Consider the following 18,250-nt stretch of genomic DNA (forward strand, 5'->3'; position numbering starts at 1 on the left):
AGAAATGATTTTTTTCCCTTTTCTTTCTGGGGGGAGGGGGAGAGAGAAGGGTGTAAATTGACGACATGCACCCTGAAACACCCGGGAAAATGTTTTTGACCCTTCAGGCATTGGGAGCTCACCCAAAAATGCAAATGCTTTCAGAGACTGCAGGGACTGTGGGATAGCTGGAGTCCTCAATTTCCCCTCCCTCCCTCCATGAGCGTCCATTTGATTCTTTGGCTTTCCGTTACGCTTCTCATGCAGCACTGTGCTGAGTCCCTGCTGTGGCCTCTGTCTATCATAGCCTGGAGATTTTTTCAAATGCTTTGTCATTTTGTCTTCTGTAACGGAGCTCTGATAGAACAGATTTGTCTCCCCATACAGCGATCAGATCCAGTATCTCCCGTACGGTCCATGCTGGAGCTCTTTTTGGATTTGGGACTGCATCGCCACCCGTGCTGATCAGAGATCCACGCTGGGCAACAGGAAATTAAATTCAAAAGTTCGCGGGGCTTTTCCTGTCTACCTGGCCAGTGCATCCGAGTTCAGATCGCTGTCCAGAGCGGTCACAATGGTGCACTGTGGGATACCGCCCGGAGGCCAATACCGTCGAATTGCGGCCACACTAACCCTAATCCGACATGGCAATACCGATTTCAGTGCTGCTCCCCTCATCGGGGAGGAGTACAGAATTCGGTTTAAAGAGCCCTTTATATCGATATAAAGGACTTCGTTGTGTGGACGGGTGCAGGGTTAATTCGGTTTAACACTGCTAAATTTGGTTTAAACGCGTAATATAGACCAGGCCTGAGTGCCAGAAGCTTGAACTAGATGACAGGAGATGGATCACTCCATAAATTGCCCTCTTCTGTTCATTCCCTCTGAAGCATCTGGCACCGACCACTGTCAGAAGACAAGATACTGAGCTAGATGGACCATTGGTCTGACTGAGTGTGGCCATTCTTATGTGCTTCGAATACAGTATATAAAGTGCTACCTAAAATGCTAAGTATTATTGTCAGCTTCCAATCTTTGCTGTAAATGTTTTGATGATCTATTATATATTAAAGTCCAGATTCTACCTCCCTTACTCAGGTGAAGCAGGATCTGGCCCATAGATGTTGAAATGATATATTGTATTACAATGGCAGACTACAAGTTTGTTTTTTTTTAATAGTGCAGCTGCTCCATTCACTACTTTCAGATCTCCTTTGCAGTACTGGCGATGAGGGTGACCAGATGTCCCGGATTTTATAGGGATAATCCCGATATTCCGGGCTTTGTCTTAAATAGGTGCCTATTACCCCCCCACCCCCATCCTGATTTTTCACAGTTGCTATCTGCTCACCCTACTGGCGATTCATTACAATTGAAGAATATTTAATTTTTAAAGTGGAAGATGCTTGAGGCCCCACAGGAAATAAAGTACAATGGCAATCTATTTAAATTCTCAGATTGTTCCATCATCTCTATTTTTGGTAACTTTTTCTCTCTATACATGCATAGAAGTGGCAGAATTTGGTTCTTCATCCTCTTTGATTGTCCGCTTAGCACTGTAGTGGTCCCATTGACTTGCCCAAAATTACCAACATACCTGTATTTAAAGATTTCTTATCATTTGTCTATATCTTTTGCAATTTGTTCTTCAAATATCCACCTAATCTTCTTAGGACCCAACCCTGCATTCAAAATTAGATAGAAGTTTTCTGTTAGTAGGTGGGGTGGGGTTGTTGTTTGTTTGTTTGTTTGTTGTTTTTTGTCTGTTTTTGCCATTTAACCATACCATTTTACCTTCTCACCTATGGTTTCCTTCTGAGACTATAATGACTATAGTCTATCGACTATAATGACTATGACTAGTGCTGATTCTGTGGCTTTTAATCTTTTTTAACTTTTTTCCTTCAGGCTGTTTCTAACATCCTCCCCTTCTTTAAAGTCTCCTTTCCTGAAGCATAGTGTCTTAGGATGTTGCCCCTGCTGTGAGGATGTCTAACTTAATTACACAAGGGTCACCCAGTGGCTCAGTCACACTTGCATCCTATAACTACTCCTGTTACTGAAGACTAAATCAAAACAACACATTGAAAACATGTATCTCTGAGTTATAAGAGCACAAGTTGTTTTGGGTTGTGGGGGGGGGCATAAGCAGCTATTTTTGTGCATCTGAACTTAAACTGTGTTTTTACTTTCAGACTTAAACAGTAAGACAAACATTACTTGTTCAGTTTGAAGCCTTAACTTTAACCTCATTGGTACCAAATAGGAATATTCTTATGTATTATACCAAATCATAGTCAGTAAATCCTATATTTAGTAGATGGGAGAAACCCTCTCTTTCTAAGTATGATGTATAATAACTACTTTTTACAGCTGATTAGTTGGTCATATAGGCTCTTTACATTGGCTAAAAAGTGGGGAGATTTTAATTTTCAGGGGGATGGTGCCTGGGTGCAGTATGCCAACATGAAGTTACTTTGTTTCTCTTCCCAGTTTGTGTGTGGAGGCGGGTTAGTTTGGTTTTATTTTGGTGAGGTTACTCCTAGTTGCAAATGAAGATGCATTATGTGCTATAATGTTGTTATCTGAAAAGTTTCAGTGGAAAATCTATTATCCTGGAGCCATCAAATTATATTTGTCCAGCAGGTGAATACTAGTAACACCTTAGTTCCAAGAATAAAAGATTCTCCCTCCCTCCCTGCAGGACAGGTTGGTTTTTAAGACATCAGGGCTCTAGCAGTGTATTGTTGAAACACTGCTCATACCTGGTGACTTTGAGAAAGCCACATGGAAAGGTGGCCTTGCCAAGGACTAACGTGGTAGAAATACCACACCTCAGCATCAGGAATGAGCAACAAGGGTAGAATGTAGGTGCAGATTCTCAAAGGCATGTAGGTCAGTCAAGCACCGTATCTTTGAAAGTCTCTCTCTAAACCATGAGGCTCTGCACACCAAATGTAAGCACTGTTGCTCCTGTTACCAGGAAGAAACTAAAACCTACTTTATAGCCACGATGCTGTCAAATGTTGATGTGCCAAGGACACGCCATCTAGAGAGGCCCAACAGTTCCCCATTTGCAGTACAATGCAGAAGGGGCTATTTTATTCTATCCAGGTTCTTACACCACCCTCATCACCAGAGTACATAAGTATATTCTAATAGTGCATTAAGTAATGTAACTAACATCTGTTACGTATGGTTCATCTCTTTCTCATCCTCTTCCCCTGGGTAAAAGTGTGTGTTCAGTGCAGTGCTTGTTATTTAATTATATGTACACTATGCTGTGTGCCTTATATCAGCAAGCTCAAAGTTGCACACCTTTTGCTGTGAATGGAAAGTGGAGAGGTTTGAGAGCCTGAGTTCATGTGGGAGTTTATTCTTGTCTGGGACTGGCCCCAAGGGCTCTATCTCCTGCATAGATGAGCTTTACCCTGGTTGTGAATAGCTGCATTGTGCCTAAAGGATGAAATTATCAACCACAATCCTAATCCCAGAGCTTTAGTCAAACTTGTACGTGTTCTGGGCCTAGAGAGTGTCTCAAAGTTAAGGACCAAGACCTTGAACTTGATTTTGCATTCCATGGGAAGCCAGCCTAAAGAGCAGAGGACAGGTGTAATGTGCTTGTGGTAGCCCCTGTACCTTACAGAACATTGTCATATGTGGATGACCTGAGATCTAGCTAGGAAAAAACACCTTCTGCCTGTGCAGAGGGGGAGAAATGTGCAGCTGTGAGGGAGAAGGCCAAGGGCAGTATGGTCCCTGAATAAGCCAAGCTACAAGACAGGAGAAGGAAGGAAAGGCAAAAAGCAAAATTTGACAGCAAGTAGAGGAAGTCCCTGCAGTCTTGCCCACAGATCCTTGAGCTCTTCAGAGTTTGCCAGTCACATCCCCTTCTTTCTTCATGCAGACAAAGGCTTCCCTATTGAAGCAAGACTGCCGCAGAAAATTTGAGGGCCTGCTTATTATATCACTTACACCATTTTCATAAGGGTGTATCTCCATTGATTTCACTGGAGTTACTCCTAATTCATAATGATATACATGAGATCAGAATCAGGACCAAGAGTTTAATGCTTGGAGTTACAACAGGACTCTTCCTCTCCCACAAGTTTTTCCTGTGTGAGTGAATGACTTGGCCCAGAAGGTGATTATATCTTTGATCTCTCTTTCTGTGATGACATGTTATCTCTGTCCATAGTAATAAGGATGCTAATGATGTTGGTCTCTTGCCTTATGCATATTACCTACATATTACAATGCTTTGGAATATTCTAATCCCCCAATTTTAGACTTCCTAAACCCTATTTTTGGTTAATTGTCAGCAGGGGCGGCTCTAGGCACCAGCAAAACAAGCTGGTGCCTAGGGCGGCAAAATGTAGGGGGCGTCCCCTGCCGCCGGGGAGGGCGGGAGGCTGGGCCGGCGGACCTGCCGCAGGCATGACTGCGGCGGGTCCCCTCTTCCCGCGGCTCCGGTTGAGCTCCCGCAGGCATGCCTGCGGCAGGTCAACCGGAGCCGCGGGACCACGGCACCCGCCGCAGTCATGCCTGCGGCAGGTCCGCTCGTCCCGGGCTCCGGTTGACCTGCCGCAGTCATGCCTGCGGGAGCTTAACCGGAGCCGCGGGAAGAGGGGACCCGCCGCAGGACCGGGGAAGGGCGGCGCAGCGCACCGCGCTGCTTGGGGCAGCCTGATTTCTAGAGCCGCCCCTGATTGTCAGGCACCCCTCATAAACTACCTATGTTCTTCTTGGAATTACTGTAAATCAAAAACGTGTGCCAAGTGTCTAAAGAGATTTACTTATAGGCTTTTCTACGGCATTCCTCACCATAATAAATGAGCACTTCAGAGACATTAATGAATTTATCCTTACAACAGCCCTGGGAGGTAGAGAAGTATTATCCCCATGATACAGATGACAAATTGAGGCACAGAGAGATTAAATGACTTGCCCAAGCCAGGTGTCCTGAATCCTCTCGTATACCTTCCCAGCATATCATATTTCACTCCCCCCTCCCCCCATGTGACAGGCCTTTTTATGGCTTTTGCAAATGCAAGAGAATATGAAGGATAATTCTATGTTTTGTCAGCTTTTCCTTCTCTCTCCAGGCTGAGAAGGCGCATGGGCCCAGATTGAAGTGCATAAGACTTCAATCCAAATTTAATAGCCTTGATATGCTTCATGATTCAGAAACAGCTATCAGATATTTTCCTAAATCATCGACTCATCCATAGAAAACAAATGTTGAGGGTGGTAAATCTCCCCAGTGCAAGGGACAAGAGTCTCTAGAAGAAAAGTGAACTTTATAAAGACAATTACAAATCATTTCCCTGCAGACATTCTACTAGACTAGCACCGCTTTTCTGTGGAATAGGAATCTCTTACTCTTATAGGAATGACTCAGGCAGAAAGAGCTGTTAAACGAGATTTAAATTTCTGAACTAGAGTTAAAAATATAGACTTTTTTTAACTCTAGTTCAGAAATATATAGAAAATATTTGCACACTCTGTGCACTGGTAGGAAGCCCTTTATGTATATTTTCAGTCCCTTACATCCTGGAGAACCAGAATTATTTATTTCCATGAGCAAAGAAAGCCCAAGAGACTCTAATACTCATGGGCTCTGTGACGGGTTCCCCCAGGGGTGCCACCTGGAACTGAGCCCTGACCCACCAGCCTGGACTCCCTTTACAGTGTACTGCTGTGACCAGCCTGCACTTTCTCCAGCACATATACAGGAAGGGACACACCCAGTCAGGGCTGCCAAGAGCGGGTTTGGGCCCTGGTGAAAAATTTTTTTCGGGCCCCCCAGCAAGGGCGGACCAGCTAAACAGGGCCGATGAAGCCAGGCCCCAGGCCCCCTTCCAGACTGCCGGGCCCCAGTAATTTGTACCCGCTTTCCCTTGCCCACCCCCCCGTCAGCCCTGCACCCAGTTGCAATTACATGCAGATGCTGTGATCAGCCCTACATGGGAAGGCTCCAGCTAGGCAATTTCCCAGCTACTCAGGCATGCACCCCCACTGGAGTGTAAATCCAAAATTATACCATCTTGCTCTGCACAGGGAACTGTACAGCGCAAGCTCATGAAATTCGCCCCTCCTCACTGTGGAGAGGAATACGCAGTAGCTTTCTGCCCTGAGTTATGACTCCCACACACTGGTTTAAACAAAGTAAAAACAAATGTGTTAACTACAAAAGATAGATTTTAAGCGATTATAAGGGATAGCAAACAGATCAAAGCAGATTACCTAGCAAATAAACAAAAACCACAAACTAAGCTTAATATACTACATAGATCAGATACGAATAGCAAATTCTCACCCTAAGTGATGGTACCAGCAGGCTGCAGACTCCTAAGGGGCAAGCTGCACTTGCTTACAGCTTGGAATCCCCAGGTGTTCCATTCACAGGCTAAAAATCCTTTTGGCCTGGGTCCAGCACTTCTCCCAGTTCTGTCTTTGTTCCTCAGGTGTTTCCAGGAGTCTCTTCGGGTCAGGAGTCAGTGAAGAACCATGATGATGTCACTCCCCTGCCTTATACAGCTTTTGCATATGGCAGAAACCCTTTGTTTCAAAGCTTGATTCCCACGCCAGCCAGTGGAAAAATACTGATATCCCTGGATGGAGTCCAGCACCAGGTGACCTGGTCATATGTCCCTGTAGTGTCACAGCAGCCACGACTTGGAGGCCATCTGCAGCGTCCTCAGGAAGGCTACCCAGGTGGGAGATAAGCTTCTTCTATGGCCTATTGTTCTCGAATGGCCGTTCCCCACCCAGCTTTTCAGAATTAAAGCATCTCGTCTAGTGGGTATTCCCCAAGTATAAACACATTTGAAATACAGATACATAGTCAGTATTCCTAACTTCAGACACAAAAATGATACATGCATACAAATAGGATAATCATATTCAGTAAAGCATAACCTTTTCAATGATATCTCACATGACCTATCTTGCCTAAAATACATCATAATTACGCCATACTCCTATCGTAATAATATCACGATGAAGAATATGGGATGCAGTGTCACAGGCTCAATTTTGCAATCCCTAATTTATGTGAAGAGTCTTTTCTCATGCACAAAGTCCCTTGGATTTCAACATGGATAAAGACTAAATATCTGAAAAATTACTTGGTGGATTGAGCTCAATGGGATTCCTTGTGTCACAACTGTGATCTACAATAAATTAAAACCAAAAGTGTATATAGGGGGGAAAAAATCAAAGGATGAAAGATTTCAAAGTCACAAAAGAGAGTTAAGTGGTACTTTGGAGATTATTAATCTTGGAACAGTCCTTAGTCCTATGTAAAAATAACTTCCACCAATATCATACAAACTGAAGTCTCAACATATGTTTGAAACTTCTACCAGATAGATGGCTTCATCTTTCCATTGTCTCTTCTTTGACAAATAATAAGACTGTCACACAAGAGGATTCTCTACACCCAAAACAGTTTTTGGGTTCCTGTGCTTCAAACATTTTTCTCCTAGAACACTGTCCCTTTGCCAACCACACTAACTAGGAGTGTGCCTGCTCCCTGCCCTTTGTCCCCTTTCTATACTTAATATTGCCAGCCACAAGCATTCAAAAATTATGAGTCAGACTCAAAAAATCATCAACAGTCTTCGTGGAGAGAGGTAAATAGCAGGGTCCCCCAAGGATATGTACTGGGACTTGTGCTGTTCAACATATTCTTAAATGATTTGGAAAAAGCAGTAAACAGTGAGGTGGCCAAGTTTACAGATAATATAAAATTACTTAAGATACTTAAATCCAAAGCTCACTGAGAAGAGTTACAAAGGGATCTCACAAAAGTGAATGACTGGGCAACAAAAGGGCAGATTAAATTCAGTTGATAATTGCAAAGTAATGCACATTGGAAAGCATAATCCCAACTATACATACAAAATGATGGGCTCTAAATTAGCTGTTACCACTCAAGAAAGAGATCTTGGAGTCATAATGGACAGTTCTCTGAAAACATCTGCTCAATGGGCAGCAGCGGTTAAAAAAGTTAACAGATTGTTAGGAACCATTAGGACAGGGATAGATAATAAAATAGAAAGTGTCATAATGCCAGTATATAAATCCATGGTACCCCAACCCTTAAATACTGCGTGCGGGTCTGGTTGCCCCATCTCAAAAAAGATGTATTAGCTTTGGAACAAGTACAGAGAGGACAATAAAAATGATTAGGGGTATGGAACAGCTTCTGTATCAGAAGAGATTAAAAAGACTGGGACTGTTCAATTCAGAAAAGGCACAACTGAGTGGGGATATGATAGAGGTCTATAAAATCATGAATGGTGTGGAGGAAGTGAATAAAGAAGTGTTATTTATCCTTTCACATAATGCAAGAACCAAGGGTCATCTAATGAAATTAATAGGCAGCAGGTTTAACACAAATATAAGGAAGTATTTCTTCACATAACACACCATCAAACTGTGGAACTTGTTGCTAGGGATGTTGTGAAGGCCATAAGTACAACTGGCTTCATAAAAGAATTAGATAAATTCATGTAAGATAGCCATTGATAGCCGTTGAAGAGGACAGTTGAAGCTCGTGAGAGTGGGGCTACAGAGGAGAAACTGATGGGGTGCAGCCACTGGAAGGGGCGTTGGCCTGACCAAGCTAATCCCCAGAACCGCCAGGAGGCAGTGCCATCCAGCAGTAAGTAGAGTTGATTGATCAGGAATACTGATCAATCTTTCTTTCTGACCATTTTTTAAATGGCTCCTGAGTGTTAAACTTTGCATGCAAATTCTATATCCACTTTAATCTACCCTTTCAGCTCTCTCTTTTAGGTACTTATATGGTCCTCTTCACCATAGCATCTGGGTGCCTCCCAAGTATATAAAAATAGAAATAACAATAATAATCTCTCACCCTCTCCTGCCTGTAGGAGAAATAGCTTGAGTAGTTTAGTGTTTGTGTGTAACTTATTGAAGGAAAGCTAAATCACAGGAATAAGTTATGTATATCATTCTGAATGTAGTTACTTCCAAAGTCATCCTTATTTCTTGCAGAAGCAAATTCCATAATGTATATTCAGCCCTCTGAACATTCTGACTTTCACAGTCAAGATCTTTTCCTCGGTGATCAACACTTTCATTGTTCCAATGGAATTTAGCTGTCACAGCCATGGGGGGAAGAATATTTCTCAGGTAGTGAGGCCCAATCATGGGGAGGGCTTTGAATATCAGGGCAGAGATTTTCATTTGGACTCTTTCTGTTGAAGGGAGAACCAATGCAGTGATGCATTAGCTGTGACCTGTGTTGACGATGCACTGTTTTTCAAGGCAATGGCTTCATTTCTAGACATAGGCACCTCTGTGGGTGCTCCAGCCCTGGAGCACCCCAGGAAAAAAACTTAGTGGGTGCTTAGCACCCTCTAGCAGCCAGCTCCACCCTCCCACCCACAATGCCTCCCGTCCGCCAGTAGCCCCATTAATCAACTCCTTCCACTCCCTCTCAGCGCCTCCAGCCCGCTGTTCCGCAGCATGCAGGAGGCACTGGGGAAGAGGAGGAGGAACAAGGATGAGCCGTGCTCGGGGAAGGGGGTGGAACTGGGTGGGAAGAGGTGGGGCGGGGGCTTGGGAGAAGGGGTGGGGGTAGGGCCTTGGGGAGAAGGGGTTGGTGAAGGCCGGGCCTGGGGCAGTGCATAGGGGTGAGCACTCCTGGGGCCCAGAGGAAGCCGGCACCTGTGTTTCTAGATACAATTAATATTCGAGCCTGGATGTCACAGACCTTTTTGAGATTGATGGCTGTGAACTCTCCCTTCAATTCATGTAACAAAGGAAAAGTGAATGACAAGCTCCCCACCTAAAATAAAAGGAGTTTGCTATAATTTGAGAGTCATGGGTGGCATGTAAGTTGGGGGGGAAACATATGAATACTTCCCAGGAGAGGTCTTGGGGCTGCAGCGAGGGGAAGGAGGTTATGGGGAGGGGGATAAATGGGGATAAGTGGTAGGGGGAGGGGAGAAAGGGTGGGACGAAGATGAGGGAGGCATGACACCCCGAGTTCCGCCAGTGCAGCCCAATCCCCCTACATCCTACAACTCTGCCAGTGCCCCCCAACTTGTGCTCAACCCCCCCGGCCACATCCACAAATTCACTTAGGTTGTGAGCTCTTCGGGCTAGGGACTGTCTCTGTTATTACTGTGGCACAGCAGTTACGGTTGTGTCACAATTTCTGTATAAAGGTCAACCTTTCCAAGGCCTCTAAAATCAACATACTTAGTTGGAGTCCCTTTGAAATTTGGTGTTCAGGGAGTTCAGGGTAGGGTTACTGACCCAAAGTGTGGGAGGGGAAGAGTCATTCAAGATAGAGGTTGCAGTAGGGTGACCAGATGTCCCAATTTTATAGGGACAGTCCCAATATTTGGGGCTTTTTGTTATATAGGCTCCTATTACCTCCCACCCCCTGTCCCAATTTTTCACACTTGCTGTCTGGTCAGCCTAGGTTGCAGAGATATAACCCTAAAAAAAAGTAGCCCATTTTTCAAAAAGTTGCTACGGGGGTAGGTTTTGCACAGAGCTACAGCTCAAACTATTGATTTCATGCAGGTCAAACTCACTCTGCCAAGGAAGTGCACAGCCCCCACTGAATCTTTGGGGGACCCAGATTAACCATTGTATTTAAGAACATGTTCACTTCTTCGCTTGTGAAGATGTATCGTCTAGAAGGCTTATAGTGTGCATGCACCAATAAAGAAAAAACACGCAGGGCGAACTGGGGGTGAATGAGTGTCAATTGTACTGAGCCCCGAACTCAGTATGCACCAAAACATCTGTAACATCTGTATAAATAAAGTGAAATGGGAGGGTGTGGGACCCCACTGAATATGATGTACCAGGGCCGCCCCAGGCGGGTGCTTGCCCCGCTGGGCTCTGGAGCCGGCCCTGCCAGGGCCTCAAATTTCTCTCACTGGGCCTGAAACCATGAGAAGGTTTCTAGGCAGACATTTTGTTTTCCTGGACAGTTGGAGGGAATATGTCAACACCATTACTCTGGTGAACACCTTGACACTGATGTGTCTAGTCCAAACCTTTGTACACCTGTGCAATAAAGATATAATAACTCATGTTGCTTGTCACAAGTTGTCTCTGTTACAATAGAATGTTTTTATTTTATGGGAAGATTTACAGTGAACACAGCAGAATAGTCACCACTTGGTCTAATCCAAATTTTTGTTATATCAGTAGGGGAGGAACTGGAGACACTGGGGAAGAGGACGAGGGACAGGGCGAGGGGTTGCAGCTGCAGAGAGGGTAGGCAATGAGTATGGGTAGTAGGTAAACCTTGGAGTGGTGGGGAAAAATCTGTATTTTACTAGGCCTGGGGAGGGAGGGAAGGGCAAGTGGCTACTTCCTGATTGAAGGATAAATTAATGTGGCATTTGCAAAGAGATATAGGGTCACGGTTTGGAACTGACAATGCAGGTACTTTGACTGCTGAGGGAAAATAAATATGTATGCAGCCAGGGTTGTCAACATGTGGATTCTGGGCAATTCCTGTATCACAAGGTTGCAGAAGTCTGCGAGAGAGCAAGGAGTACACCATGACATGGGGATTGCTTTTTCAGTGTAGAGAGGTGGCCTCCGTTGGCATCATGTTTTGCCCACTCTACATTGCCTCACCGATGGCTTCTGAGGTTGTGATGAAATCCAGTGAATCTGTAACGTTTTGGAATGCAGTGATTCTGCAGCATTTTTTAGTTCAGTCCTAAGTCAGAGAGAGTTTTTCTGTTAACTGCAGTCAGAGCATAGTCAGGCCCTTTATAAGGAAGAAGAGCATATGGAAATCAAAGGTCACTTTCAAACCAAATCCAACTGATCTGAAAAATGAAACGTACAAAGTGAAGTACTTTGCTAAAACTGTATGGGAAATTGGAAAATAACATTCTTTCAGCTAACCCTTCCACAAATGTGCTTGCAAAGCAGCAAACAGCATACAACAAATTGTGGTATATATAAAAGTATTTTAAAACAAAAAGTCAGTTTAGTGTTAATGTCTGAATACCACTAAAGTTGCACAATCCTAGGGTGGTGCCATCTATCATGTATGAATATAAATTGTATATCAGGATTTCCCAACTTCTGGCAGGAGAGCACAAATGAGAGATGGGAAATTACAGCTCCTAGGTCTATGTAGCATTAACTATATGCTGCTAAATGTGAAGAAAAATATATAATGTTCCTGGACATTGTAAGTATTAGTGCAAAGGCAAAATTGTAACAATGATGAAACTTTTGGTTACAACTGATGTAGTTTCCATATGTGGAATTACCACTCTGTAATTTACTCACAACTAGGGCTGTTGATTAAATCGCAGTTAACTCATGCGATTAACTCAAAAAGATTAACTGCTATTAAAAAAAATTAATCATCATTAATCGCACTGTTAAACAATAGAATACCAACTGAAATTTATTAAATATTTTTTGGTTTTGTACATTTTCAAATATACTGATTTCTATTACAACATAGAATACGAAGTGCACAGTACTCACTTTATATTTTTTATTACAAATATTTGCACTGTAAAAATTATAAACAAAAGTAGTCGTTTTTTTCAGTTCATCTCATACAAGAAGTGTAGTGGAATCTCTTTATCATAAAAGCTTAACTTAGAAATGTAGATTTTTTTTGTTACATAACTGCACTAAAAAACAAAACAATATAAAACTTCAGAGCCTACAAGTCCACTCAGTCCTACTTCTTGTTCAGCCAATCGCTAAGACAAACAAATTTGTTTACATTTACAGGAGATATTGCTGCCTGCTTCTTATTTACAATGTCACCTGAAAGTGAGAACAGGTATTTGCATGGCACTTTTGTAGCCAGCATTGTAAGGTGTGTATGTGCCAGATATGCTAAACTTTCATAAACCCCTTCATGCTTTGGCCACCATTCCAGAAGACATGCTTCCATGCTGATGACACTCGTTAAAAAATAATGCATTAATTAAATTTGTGACTGAACTCCTTGGGGAAAAATTGTATGTCTCTTATTCTGTTTTACCCACATTCTGCCATAGATTTCATGTTATAGCAGTCTCAGATGATGACCCAGTAAATGTTCATTTTAAGAACACTTTCAGAGCAGATTTGACAAAAAACACAAAGGTACCAATGTGAGATTTCTAAAAATAACTACAGCACTTGACCCAAGGTTTAAGAATTTGAAGTGCCATCCAAAATCTGAGAGGGACGAGGTGTGGAGCATGCTTTCAGAAGTCTTAAAAGAGCAACACTGCGATGCAGAAACTACAGAACCCGAACCACCAAAAAAGAAAATCAACCTTCTGCTGGTGGAATCTGACTCAGATGATTAAAATGAGCATGCGTCGGTCTGCACTGCTTTGGATTGTTATTGAGCAGAACCCGTCATCAGCATGGACACATGTCCTCTGTAAAGGTGATTGAAGTATGAAGGGACATATGAATCTTCAGCGCATCTGGCATATAAATATCTTGCAACATCGGCTACAACAGTGCCATGTGAACGCCTGTTCTCACTTTCAGGTTACATCGTAAACAAGAAGTGGGCAGCATTATCTCCTGCAAATTGTAACCAAAGTAGTTGTCTGAGGAATTGGCTGAAGTAGGACTGAGTGGACTTGTAGGCTCTAAAGTTTTACTTTGTTTTATTTTTGAATGCAGTTATTTTTTGGTACATAATTCTACATTTATAAGTTCAACTTTCATTATAAAGAGATTGCACTACAGTACTTATATTTAGGTGAATTGAAACATATTATTTTTATTGTTTTTTACAGGGCAAATATTTGTAATAATAATATAGTGAGCACTGTACACTTTTTATTCTGTGTTGTAATTGATAAATATATTTGAAAATGTAGAAAACATCCACAAATATTTAAATAAATGGTATTCTATTATTGTTTAACAGCCCGATTAATCGCACAATTATTCGCAATTTTTTAATTGCATGATTATTCATGATTAATTTTTTTAATCACTTGACAGCCCTACTCACAACAAATGTGTAGGCAATTTAGCACACTCTTTTATTGATACGGTGTAGTATTACTAAACATTATTTCTGCCTTTTAATAGTAACAAGATGTTTTACTAAAGCGAAAACTTTTCTGAATAAATGTTGTTAATACTTGGCTAGTCCTGCCTTAAGGGCCTGATCAAAAGCCCACTGATGTCAAATGGGAGTCAGGCCCTATGATTTTGACATGCTGGAGGCATGACTTTGTCCCAAGATGCCCATGGAGCTCTCTCCTGCCCCATACGCGGCAGGTGTGTCACTCATCCCATTCCAACTTCTTGGCTTTCAGAATGGCCAGGTCCATGCCGACAGAGAGCAGTGATGAAGCACACCTAGGGTTCTGTTCAATGTCTTCATCAGTGATTTAGATAATGGCACAGAGAATACACTTATTAAATTTGCAGACGATACCAAGTTCGGAGGTTGCAAGTGCTTTGGAGGATAGGATTAAAATTCAAAATGATCTGGACAAACTAGAGCAATGGTCTGAAATAAATGGGATGAAATTCAGTAGGGACAAATGCAAAGTACTCCATTTAAGAAGGAACAATCAGTTGCACACACAAAATGGGAAATGACAGCCTAGGAAGGAGTACTGCGGAAAAGGAGCTGAGGGTCATAGTGGATCACAAGCTAAATGAGTCAACAGTGTAACAGTGTTGCAAAAAAAATTGAACAGCAATCTGGGATGTATCCGCCAGAGTGTTGTAAGCAAGACACAAGAAGTAATTCTTCTACTCTACTTCATGCTGATAAGACCTCAACTGGAGTACTGTGTCCAGATCTGGGCACCATAATTCAGGAAGAATGTGTAGAAATTGGAGAAAGTCTAGAGAAAAGCAACAAAAATGATTTAAGGTCTAGAAGGAAGACCTTATGAAGGAAGATTGAAAAAATTGGGTTTGTTTAATCTGGAGAAGCGAAGACAGGGGGAGAGGGGAATTTTCAAGTGCATAAAAGGCTATTATAAGGAGGAGGGAGAATTGTTGTTCTTAACCTCTGAGAATAGGACAAGAAGCAATGGGCTTAAATTGCACCAAGGGTAGTTTAGGTTGGTTAATAGGATGGTTAAGCACTGGAATAAATTGCCTAGGGAGGTTGTGGAATCTCTGTCATTGGATATTTTTAAGAGCAGGTTAGACAAACACCACCTGACAGGCATGGTCTAGATAATATTCGGCCCTGCCTTGAGTGCAGGGGCTGGACTAGATGACCTCTTGAGGTCCCTTCCATTCCTATGATTCTATGATAAGAGGGTGGGCTGGAAATAAGGCTGTAATTGCTGCATTCTCCTCACCAATCCCTGCAGATTACTAGAAAGAAAGAATGCTGCTTCAGGCTGAACCTTGTGGAACTTTGGCAACAGAGGCCCTGTCAATGTAGTCCTATTGGAGCTGCACAGCTAGGATACTGGAGTGAGCAGGGTATTGGAGCCTCAAAGCACAGGCCCTCTATGCAGATGTTCCTTGTTTCCTCTGAATCCTGGAGGATCTGCTGGCTTCTGGGGGCAGAAGAACTCATTATGTGTGTTGGTGGGGGGAAGGGGCAAATCCAGTCCTCCTCCAATGATATTACTTTGGGAGAAATTCCCAAGGAGAGCCTCTTGGATTGTTCCTCTGCAAAAGTGCAGATGTGTCCCCCACCCCAGCATTTAGGTGAGGCCTGTTGTTCCTGCTGACTTTTGCCACAGTCCACTCTCATGCAAAGTGCGGAATTTGGGCCTGTGCAGGTGAAAGCCTTTTTTTCTTTATTCTGTCTTTTAAACAGCCTAGAAAATTGGTGGCACTGGTGACATCCGTTCACCTTGGGTTTTACAGCCACCACAGATGTCCAACCCTTCTCCCCACCCCCATCATCCCCCATTTTCTCAGATCCCTTTGTTTTCTCTCAAAAATATTGCTGTTTTTGCTGGATCTGAGATACAATGCGTCATTCCTTAACTTTATAAGGATTCACCATCAGACAGAACATAACCACCTTATTGGACACAAACATGAGACATGGTAGTGAAAAGTAGAATACACTATTTGTTTGTCTGGCATGAAGTAATATAACTCACTTGTGGTTCCCTGTTGTTCCTCTATTGACATGATAGTCTTCCAGTCCCCAAATAAATAAATACCATTGTAGCAATCAACTACTACAGAAGTTCACCTCCCCGTAGATTTAGAAGTCTCGTATGGAGGAAAGTGTTACAATGATGTTTACTTTAATGGGGACTGGCAGACTGCCTAGCTCAAAAGAGAATTATTTTAGTAGAACAATTATATAAACACCATCATGTCTCACGAGGGCCCCAAGGGTTAATGTGAGAGTTAGGTGTGTAAACAGAAGGAGGGGAAATCAGACAACTATTATTTTAAAACCTGAAACTGATTTTACAGGAAATTAAATATGTCAAGACCTTTAAATCTAAAATTGACAGTGTGGGTACTAAAAATCAATATAGAATCACATTGCCATGTACTTTTCCAAAATCCCAATTTAAAAAAATGGTGCTATTTTTTTTTAATAACAACCACAGTAGATCTGAAGTGGAATCTTCATACAACTTCAACAACAAAAACACCACCCACTAAATAGGAAAATGAATGTTTAAGTCAAGTAGACCTAGAATTAGCTAAAATTACTTTCAGTATTATTCTCTGGCTGGCATTTGAAAAAAACATGCTGTATAATTAATAACAAAGAACTAAAAATCTTACAGAATAATATTTAGTTGCCAAGTATTTTCATTTACAATTTTATAGGAAACTATAATTTTTTCCCAGACTGCAAATACATTTTTTAAAATTTGCATCAGGAAATTTAGGGAGGTCAAACTCCATGTGTCCTTGGGAAAACAAATGTCAGGATGTTGCTCCATGATTTACTAGAACAGGATATTGGGTTAAATGTCAGCAAAACCAGGAATATCCTAGATTAATAGCAATTGGAGAGAGAAAACAACTATTATGTCCTATAATCCATCCTAAAATTGCTCTTTCTGCTATACTCTTCGGTGCTTAAATGCAAAGCTTAAGGATAGTACTTTTTTGTACTGTGTTTGTGTCTTTGAAGCAATTCTTCATGTAAACAACATTCTGGGGTTGACACTGAATGATGACACTTGAGAATAAAAAAAACTGGTTTTTTATATTTTTTAAAATAGGAAATACAGACCTCTAGTGGTCAGAATGTCATACATAGTGTGAGTAGATTTCAGAGCAAATTAAACAGCATCACTATGATTATTGCTATTATCTTCTTCCTATTGCTTTTCCATTCAAAAAAAAAAATCCTTCAAAATACCTTCCCCATAATTTCAACCCTGGTTACTCCTTCGGAAAGTAGATGATTTCCCACAGAGTATGCACATTAATCTGCACTTTTCCCTTACAGAAACTTTCACTGATAAAACTGAGCAAAGTTGAATGAGGTTTGGTAACGAAGTCAAAAAATTAATCAAAGTCAGGAAAGCAGATGGGGTGGGGGAGTATGAAAAACTGGAAGTAAGGAAGAAAAGCAAGAAATGAAAATAATTTGATTTTTCTAAGTACTGAAGTATGTAGAAGGAGATAAATATAGAGGAGAGTTCTCGGCATCACAAAGTGTACCAGTTTACAGGCTAACAATAGCTGGGCCTCTGCTACTCAAGAGCCAATATCATGAAAGCTAATTTGACAAGGAAAGTGAGTGTTTCACTCTAATGATGAAATTCACATCCTCCTAAGATGTCAGGCCTCACCCTTGCAGTTTGCTGATTATGAAAAACTGGCACCATAAAGCAGCCCAGCTTTTACCATGGCAGCTTAAAAACTGTTGTCACATATTTGAAAGTTCTCATCACAAACTGCAAATTTTAAGATTTAAAATATTTTGATCTAAAAAAATGGTATTTAGATCATCTAACTGTCCAGGGCAAGCAATAACTCACTCTGTCTACTCATGCATTACTTCAGCTGAAAATATTAACCAAGTATGTAGAGTACACAAGTAATTAGCCTAATTGTGTCATTCTTACAAAGCCTAAATAGAACAGGGCTGCCCGGTGGGGGGGGGGGGAGGCAGTTTGCCCCGGGCTCCGCAGGGGCCCCCACGAGAATAAAGTATTCTATAGTATTGCAACTTTTTTTTATGGAAGGGGCCCCTGAAATTGCTTTGCCTCAGGCCCCCTGAATCCTCTGGGCGGCCCTGAAATAGAAACACAATGAAAGAAAGCAACCAAAATAATGACTGCAAGTTAGGGCCCCAATTCTGCAAACA

The 18,250-nt window shown here is 42.0% G+C and overlaps 1 protein-coding gene across 4 annotated transcripts in view; it reads left to right on the top strand.

Moving 5' to 3' along the window:
* Positions 1-18,250, top strand: part of AGTR1 (angiotensin II receptor type 1) — a 50,905-nt gene that overhangs the window by 12,687 nt on the left and 19,968 nt on the right. Inside the window, exon 1 of one of the 4 annotated variants that reach the window (XM_045029793.1) lies at positions 6,585-6,696. The exons of the other annotated variants lie outside the window; for them this stretch is intronic. The gene's annotated coding sequence lies outside the window, so the exon portion shown is untranslated. Of the gene's footprint in view, positions 1-6,584; positions 6,697-18,250 lie in introns of those variants that run through there. 4 annotated transcript variants of the gene reach the window in all.

Source organism: Mauremys mutica, chromosome 9, assembly GCF_020497125.1.
Source record: "Mauremys mutica isolate MM-2020 ecotype Southern chromosome 9, ASM2049712v1, whole genome shotgun sequence".
In the NCBI taxonomy this organism is placed as follows: Eukaryota; Metazoa; Chordata; order Testudines; family Geoemydidae; genus Mauremys; species Mauremys mutica.